Raw genomic sequence first — 9,074 nt, forward strand, 5'->3', positions numbered from 1 at the left:
AAGGACACCTACAACCTGAAAATTAAAGGCTGGAGAACCATTTACCATTCAAACGGTCCTCAAAAGAAAGCAGGGGTAGCCATCCTTATATCACATAAACTAAAATTTACACTGAAGACTCTAGTGAGAGATGAAGAGGGACACTATATCATACTTAAAGAATCTATCCAACAAGAGGACTTAACAATCCTCAATATATATGCCCCGAATGTGGGAGCTGCCAAATATTTAAATCAATTAATAACCAAAGTAAAGAAATACTTAGATAATAATACACTTATACTTGGTGACTTCAATCTAGCACTTTCTACACTCAATAGGTCTTCTAAGCACAACATCTCCAAAGAAACGAGAGTGTTAAATGATACACTGGACCAGATGCCCATAGCTGGGGGCATCACAATGCCAGATTTCAGGTTGTACTACATAGCTGTGGTCATCAAGACAGTGTGGTACTGGCACAAAAACAGACACATAGATCAATGGAACAGAATAGAGAACCCAGAAGTGGACCCTGAACTTTATGGGCAACTAATATTCGATAAAGGAGGAAAGACTATCCACTGGAAGAAAGACAGTCTCTTCAATAAATGGTGCTGGGAAAATTGGACATCCGCATGCAGAAGAATGAAACTAGACCACTCTCTTTCACCATACACAAAGATAACTCAAAATGGATGAAAGATCTAAATGTGAGACAAGATTCCATCAAAATCCTAGAGGAGAACACAGGCAACACCCTTTTGAACTCAGCCACAGTAACTTCTTGCAAGATACATCCATGAAGGCAAAAGAAACAAAAGCAAAAATGAACTATTGGGACTTCATCAAGATAAGAAGCTTTTGCATAGCAAAGGATACAGTCAACAAAACTAAAAGACAACCTACAGAATGGGAGAAGATATTTGCAAATGACATATCAGATAAAGGGCTAGTTTCCAAGATCTATAAAGAACTTATTAAACTCAACACCAAAGAAACAAACAATCCAATCATGAAATGGGCAAAAGACATGAACAGAAATCTCACAGAGGAAGACATAGACATGGCCAACATGCACATGAGAAAATGCTCCGCATCACTTGCCATCAGGGAAATACAAATCAAAACCACAATGAGATACCACCTCACACCAGTGAGAATGGGGAAAATTAACAAGGCAGGAAACTACAAATGTGGGAGAGGATGTGGAGAAAGGGAACCCTCTTGCACTGTTGGTAGGAATGTGAACTGGTGCAGCCACTCTGGAAAACTGAGTGGAGGTTCCTCAAAGAGTTAAAAATAGACCTGCCCTATGACCCAGCAATTGCATTGCTGGGGATTTACCCCAAGGATACAGATGCAGTGAAATGCCGGGACACCTGCACCCCAATGTTTCTAGCAGCAATGTCCACAATAGCCAAACTGTGGAAGGATCCTTGGTGTCCATTGAAAGATGAATGGAAAAGAAGATGTGGTCTATGTATACGATGGAATATTACTCAGCCATTAGAAATGACAAATACTTGGGGTGGAGACTTTTGGGTTTTCTATGTAGAGTATCATGTCATCGGCAAAGAGGGAGAGTTTGACTTCTTCTTTGCCAATTTGAATGCCTTTAATGTCTTTTTGTTGTCTGATTGCTGAGGCTAGGACTTCCAGTACTATGTTGAACAGCAGTGGTGAGAGTGGACATCCCTGTCTTGTTCCTGATCTTAGGGGAAAGGCTCCTAGTGCTTCCCCATTGAGAATGATATTTGCTGTGGGCTTTTCATAGATGGCTTTTAAGATGTCGAGGAATGTTCCCTCTATCCCTACACTCTGAAGAGTTTTGATCAGGAATGGATGCTGTATTTTGTCAAATGCTTTCTCTGCATCCAATGAGAGGATCATATGGTTCTTGGTTTTTCTCTTGCTGATATGATGAATCACATTGATTGTTTTACGGGTGTTGAACCAGCCTTGTGTCCCAAGGATAAATCCTACTTGGTCATGGTGAATAATTTTCTTAATGTATTGTTGGATCCTATTGGCCAGTATCTTGTTGAGAATTTTTGCATCCATGTTCATCAGGGATATTGGTCTGTAATTCTCCTTTTTGGTGGGGTCTTTGTCTGGCTTTGGAATTAAGGTGATGCTGGCTTCATAGAACGAATTTGGAAGTACTCCATCTCTTTCTATCTTTCCAAACAGCTTTAGGAGAATAGGTATGATTTCTTCTTTAAACGTTTGATAAAATTCCCCTGGGAAGCCATCTGGCCCTGGACTCTTGTGTCTTGGGCAAGATTGCTAGAACTCATACAGCAATTCGGTAGTGTGGCAGGATACAAAATCAATGCCCAGAAGTCAGTGGCATTTCTATACACTAACAATGAGACTGAAGAAAGAGAAATTAAGGAGTCAATCCCATTTACAATTGCACTCAAAAGCATAAGATACCTAGGAATAAACCTAACCAAAGATGTAAAGGATCTATACCCTCAAAACTATAGAACACTTCTGAAAGAAATGGAGGAAGACACAAAGAGATGGAAAAATATTCCATGCTCATGGATTGGCAGAATTAATATTGTGAAAATGTCAATGTTACCCAGGGCAATACACACGTTTAATGCAATCCCTATCAAAATACCATGGACTTTCTTCAGAGAGTTAGAACAAATTATTTTAAGATTTGTGTGGAATCAGAAAAGACCCCGAATAGCCAGGGGAATTTTAAAAAAGAAAACCATAGCTGGGGGCATCACAATGCCAGATTTCAGGTTGTACTACAAAGCTGTGGTCATCAAGACAGTGTGGTACTGGCACAAAAACAGACACACAGATCAGTGGAACAGAATAGAGAATCCAGAAGTGGACCCTGAACTTTATGGGCAACTAATATTCGATAAAGGAGGAAAGACTATCCATTGGAAGAAAGACAGTCTCTTCAATAAATGGTGCTGGGAAAATTGGACATCCACATGCAAAAGAATGAAACTAGACCACTCTCTTTCACCATACACAAAGATAAACTCAAAATGGATGAAAGATCTAAATGTGAGACAAGATTCCATCAAAATCCTAGAGAAGAACACAGGCAACACCTTTTTGAACTCGGCCATAGTAACTTCTTGCAAGATACATCCACGAAGGCAAAAGAAACAAAAGCAAAAATGAACTATTGGGACTTCATCAAGATAAGAAGCTTTTGCACAGCAAAGGATACAGTCAACAAAACTCAAAGACAACCTACAGAATGGGAGAAGATATTTGCAAATGACATATCAGATAAAGGGCTAGTTTCCAAGATCTATAAAGAACTTATTAAACTCAACACCAAAGAAACAAACAATCCAATCATGAAATGGGCAAAAGACATGAACAGAAATCTCACAGAGGAAGACATAGACATGGCCAACATGCATATGAGAAAATGCTCTGCATCACTTGCCATCAGGGAAATACAAATCAAAACTACAATGAGATACCACCTCACACCAGTGAGAATGGGGAAAATTAACAAGGCAGGAAACAACAAATGTTGGAGAGGATGCGGAGAAAAGGGAACCCTCTTACACTGTTGGTGGGAATGTGAACTGGTGCAGCCACTCTGGAAAACTGTGTGGAGGTTCCTCAAACAGTTAAAAATATACCTGCCCTACGACCCAGCAATTGCACTGTTGGGGATTTACCCCAAAGATACAAATGCAATGAAACGCCGGGACACCTGCACCCCGATGTTCATAGCAGCAATGGCCACGATAGCCAAACTGTGGAAGGAGCCTCGGTGTCCAACGAAAGATGAATGGATAAAGAAGATGTGGTTTATGTATACAATGGAATATTACTCAGCTATTAGAAATGACAAATACCCACCATTTGCTTCAACGTGGATGGAACTGGAGGGTATTATGCTGAGTGAAGTAAGTCAGTCGGAGAAGGACAAACATTATATGTTCTCATTCATTTGGGAATATAAATAATAGTGAAAGGGAATATAAGGGAAGGGAGAAGAAATGTGTGGGAAATATCAGAAAGGGAGACAGAACGTAAAGACTGCTAACTCTGGGAAACGAACTACGGGTGGTAGAAGGGGAGGAGGGCGGGGGGTGGGAGTGAATGGGTGACGGGCACTGGGTGTTATTCTGTATGTTAGTAAATTGAACACCAATAAAAAATAAATTAAAAAAAAGAAATGACAAATACCCACCATTTGCTTCGACGTGGATGGAACTGGAGGATATTATGCTGAGTGAAGTAAGTCATCGGAGGAGGACAGACATTATATGGTCCTATTCATTTGGGGATATAAGAAATAGTGAAAGGGAATAAAGGGGAAAGGAGAGAAAATGAGTGGGAAATATCAGAAAGGGAGACAGAACATGAAAGACTCCTAACTCTGGGAAATGAACTAGGGGTGGTGGAAGCGGAGGTGGATGGGGGGTGGGGGTGACTGAGTGATGGACACTGAGGTGGGCACTTGACGGGAAGAGCACTGAATGTTATGCTATATGTTGGCAAATTGAACTCCAATAAAAATATTTTTAAAAAATAGAATGCAAGATAATAGGGATGCTGGGTGGCTCAGCAGTTGATCGTCTGCCCTCAGCTCATGGCATGATCCCTGAGTCCCAGGATTAAGTCCCACATTGGGCTCCCTGCATGGAGTCTGCTTCTCCCTCTGCCTGCATCTCTGCCTCTCTCTTTCTCTGTCTTTCATGAATATATAAATAAAATCTTTTTAAAAATTAAAAAAAAGAAAGCAAAATGATAATACCTAATCTCCAGGTGATCTTGGTATGAACAAAAGGCAATAAAGTTCACAAAAGTGGAGATCACATGTCCAGTTCTTACCAATCTGGTGACAGCAAAAGCCCCAAAAAGAATAGGAGAAGACAACTATTACTATTCATTTAGTATCAAAACCAAGGGACTTAGTGGAAGGTGTGTAGACAAGAATCTGGCCATAGTCAGCTGAGGGACAGTGGAAGGTACAGACAGAATGAGGATATTTATCAAGATGGCAGCTCTGAGACAATTGGTAGCAATGGAAGCAAGCAAAAAACAATAGTTTTTTTTATTTTTTATACCAGCATTCAACTCTATAAATACATCTATGAACAAAGGGATCATTATCTTAAGACCCCGAATTGGACCTAAATGAAGACATGAGAAGAAAAATATAAAGCACAAGATTTATTGTAAAAACTTTTTTTTTTAAGATTTTATTTATTTATTCACGAGAGACACAGAGAGAGAGATAGAGGGAGAGACACAGGCAGAGGAAGAAGCAGGCCTCATGCAGGGAGCCTGACTTGGGACTCGATTCCTGGTCTCCAGGATCACGCCCTGGGCTGAAGGAGGCACTAAACCGCTGAGCCACCAGGGCGGCCCATAAAAACTTCTTTTTTTTTTTTTTAAAGATCTTATTTATTTATTCATGAAAGACACAGAGGGAGAGAGGCAGAGACACAGGCAGAGGGAGAAGCAGGCTCCATGCAGGGGGCCTGACATGGGACTCGATCCCGGGCCTCCAGGATCCAGCCAGCCGGGCAGCCCCGGTGGCTCAGCGGTTTAGCGCCGCCTGCAGCCCAAGGCGTGATCCTGGAGACCCTGGGTCGAGTCCCACATCAGGCTCTCTGCGTGGAGCCTGTTTCTCCCTCTGCCTGTGTCTCTGTCTCTCTCTCTCTCTCTGTGTCTCTCTCATGAATAAATAAATAAAAAATCTTTAAAAAATAAATAAGTAAATAAACCGCTGAGCTAGACTGCCCCTAAAAACTTCTTTTTGAGGACAGTTACGTCTCTCCCCTTTTCTTAAAAATGTAAATGGGTATATGATGGGATGAGAACTGAGTATTATGTGCAACTGATGAATTATTGAAAGCTACTTCTAAAACTAATGATGTATTATGTGTTGGCTAATTGAATTTAAATTTTAAAAAAAGAAAAAATGTAAATCTACTTTAATCCTTCTACTTAGTGCCAATCTTCTTTTAAAGAAGATATATTTGTCCTCCTAAGTTAGCATATGTTAATTTTTAATAATATTATAAAAATCTTGTTATGTGGGATTCGTTAGAATGTTAAAGATAAAAGTTCAAGTTCTAATGTTTCTGCAAATTTTAATATTACACATGACTATTTAAGGAGATGTATTAGGTATTACAGAATAATCACATCACTGTGACAGCAATCATTTGAGTTTATAGACCAAAAGCTTCCAAGTCTCTGGTTTCCGACTAGGCAGATGCATAAAAATTGCCAGTAAAAAATCATGAACAATATGTCTTGCCTCTTTTCTGCTCCATTACCAAAATTTATAAATGGTAAGACTGGAAATTGATCTTAAACATGCAGAAAACTTACATGGTTCTGGAGAACAAAAACATTTAAGCACTACCCAAGGAAGAGGAGCCCTCAAAAAAGTCTGAAAGAGGGTATGAAAATCAGATTGCAAAGTGTTCAAGAGTAAATGCAAGATGAGAGACGGGGAGTGCTCACTGCTCTTTAAGGAGTTAAGAGTATGAAGGGATAGAAAGAGTTAGACGATGGGAATAAATTAGATGACAACTCATCATCGGTGCCCTCATCTCAAGCCCTCTCTTTCTCCTTTATTGGTTTTCCTAGTGTGTACACCACCATATACATGGACACCCAAGCCAGAGCCTTGATTATGCCCATTTCCTTGCCTCTCACCTGACTGATCTTTCTTGTTCACCTCATCTACCTAAGGTCAAGCATCACCATGGTAGTGAATCATGTCGTGTCTCTCCCCTGCTCAAAACCCTGCATAATAAACAAGCCAATTATGCAATATGTTAGAAGTATGTGCCAAATGAAGGGTAGGCCTTATTGAGAAAGTGATACTTGAGCAAGCACTTGTAGGGCATGAAAGATAAAACCAAGTGAATATTTGGGAGGAAAGCTTTCCTGGAAACAGTCCTAAGTAAAGAGTATGCCTGGAGGTTTTGGAGAATAGCAAGAAAGCAGTATGGCTTCAGAAGATTCCATGAGGAGAGAGAGAGCTGGAGGAAAGTCAGAGAGGAAATGGGGCCTGATCTGTTTCATACTCATCATATTCACACTAAAGTATCCATCCCTCTTGGAAAAAGAGAGAGAGAGAAACCAAGAAACAGACTTAACTATAGAGAACACACTGATGGTCACCAGAAGGGAAGTGGGTGGGGGGTATGGTTGAAATCGGTAGTGAGGGTTAAGGAGTGCATTTTTCATGATGAGCACTGGGTTATTATGTATGGAAGTGCTGAGTCACTACATTGTACACCTGAAACTAATGTTACACTGTATATTGACTAAAATCTAAACAAAAACTTTTTTTAAAAAGTATCCTCCCTCTGTCTCTCTCTCTGTTTCTCTGTATCTGTCTCTGTCTCTCTCTGTCTCTGTCTGTCTCGTGTGTATGCGCACACACACAGGCAAAGGCTCTAGATCTGACTTCCAACAACCAAGGGCTCTAAGTCTTAGCTCTTCCTTTCCCATATCTGAGGCTCAGCTGTCACTCCAAGATCGCCCATGCTAACAGGTGTTCTTCATCACCCATATAAGATTTGGAGGGTCCCCTGAGGAGCACTTCCATCACTCTCCTCCAACTGCCTGCTACGATGGACTAGGCCTGCATGCAGAAAGCCTCAGGTTGGTAGCAACAAAAGATACAGACTATAAATAGTCCTACCAGTATGAGCATCAGACAGTAAGTTAAGATGAACACACACTAGAGAAAGATATTGAAATAATAAATAAGACAATACAAGTAAGAACGAGCTCTGGATTCCCAGCATCTAGATCATTTTTTAGAACTTTGAGGAGCAAAGGAAAAATACCAACAGGAGAGAGAGAAATAGCTGAAGAGGAAAACCAATACTCAAACAGAGTGTGTACCAGGGCCTGGAGCTGAAGCTAAAAGATATATCACCATTTCTCCCCCACTCCCTAGGGAGTAGCTACTAAGCTATAAAATTATATCACATTTATTTTTGATTTTTTGAGATAAGAGAAAAATGACCCTTGTACCTAGAAAGAAGAATATGGAGGGGAAATGCCTGTTGACTGGTTTTAGCTAACTTCTTTTGACTCCTCGTAACCCAAAGTCATGAGCATCAACATTCTCTGTTTGTTATGTCCCTGGTTTTTATGTAAGTTCCTCATTCATAAGGACTAAGCTATGAAGAATTGCCAGGAACTGCATGGGGGGTGTGAAGGAAGGAAAGAAAGGGCAAGGAGGAAAACACTTTCTGTAGAATTTTCCTAAGACCCAGCAGATGGTGCTATAAGAACACTGGCTTCTGGACAAGGGCGAAAGTGAGTACCCTGGGGTGGGAAGAGAACTTCACTGTTTATACCCACAGTTTTGCTTGTTGGTTGTTGTTTTTTGCTGGCTTTTTTTTTTTTTTAGGTCAAACACTCTATTCCTCAAGAACTGCCCCCAAACCCTGCCTTTTCTAAGATATGAATAGTCCCCTATTCCCTGGCTATTGCTAGGAAGAAGCAGATTTGAGTGTTAACACTGTCTTCTCCATTTAATAGCTAAGTGACTTAAAACAAGTTACATATTTTCTATTAGCCCCAGTTGTATCATCTGCAAAATAGAGTTAAGAATCCTACGTCATGGGCAGCCCTGGTGGTGCCGTGGTTTAGCAGCCCCTGCAGCCCGGGGTGTGATCCTGGAGACCCAGGATCGAGTCCCACATCCGGCTCCCTATATAGAGCCTGCTTCTCCCTCTGCCTGTGTCTCTGCCTCTCTCTCTCTGTCTCTATGAAAGGATAAATAAAAAATCTTAAAAAAAAAAGAATCCTATGTCATACGGTTGTGAGGATTAATAAAATGATGAACGTAAGTGTGCAAAGCATTGTGCTTGGCATAAAGGAGAACATAATTTTCTTCTGCCAAAACATAGAGGTACTAAAAAACCTAGAACATGACACATAGCATAAAAAATCTCTGTTCCCAAACACTGTCATCTCCAAGGAGAAAACCATGAACCAGACTTATGAGGGGGGAATCTTCATGCCTACCCTTTTACTATGGAGCATGTACTATGGTAAAATCATGACTCTCTGTTTGGGAAAGGATTTTTGTGATAATCTAGTCCAAC

Source organism: Canis aureus, chromosome 12, assembly GCF_053574225.1.
Source record: "Canis aureus isolate CA01 chromosome 12, VMU_Caureus_v.1.0, whole genome shotgun sequence".
NCBI classification, from domain to species: Eukaryota; Metazoa; Chordata; class Mammalia; order Carnivora; family Canidae; genus Canis; species Canis aureus.